Here is a 217-nt window from a genome sequence, read left to right on the forward strand (position 1 = left end):
CTGCTCCTCTCTCGTCTGCTCCTCTCTCGTCTGCTCCTCTGCTCCTCACTCGTCTGCTCCTCTCTCGTCTGGTCCTCTGCTCCTCACTCGTCTGCTCCTCACTCGTCTGCTCTTCACTCGTCTCCTCCTCTCTCATCTCCTCTTCTTTCGTCTCCTCTCGTCTGCTCCTCTCTCGTCTGCTCCTCTGCTCCTCTCTCGTCTGGTCCTCTGCTCCTCA

General features: G+C 58.5%; 1 protein-coding gene across 1 annotated transcript in view; it reads left to right on the forward strand.

Moving 5' to 3' along the window:
* The window catches only part of LOC122356585 (protein LBH-like), a 5,363-nt gene that overhangs the window by 4,478 nt on the left and 668 nt on the right, over positions 1–217 (forward strand). The window lies entirely within an intron of this gene.

Source organism: Puntigrus tetrazona, chromosome 13 (genome assembly GCF_018831695.1).
Source record: "Puntigrus tetrazona isolate hp1 chromosome 13, ASM1883169v1, whole genome shotgun sequence".
In the NCBI taxonomy this organism is placed as follows: Eukaryota; Metazoa; Chordata; class Actinopteri; order Cypriniformes; family Cyprinidae; genus Puntigrus; species Puntigrus tetrazona.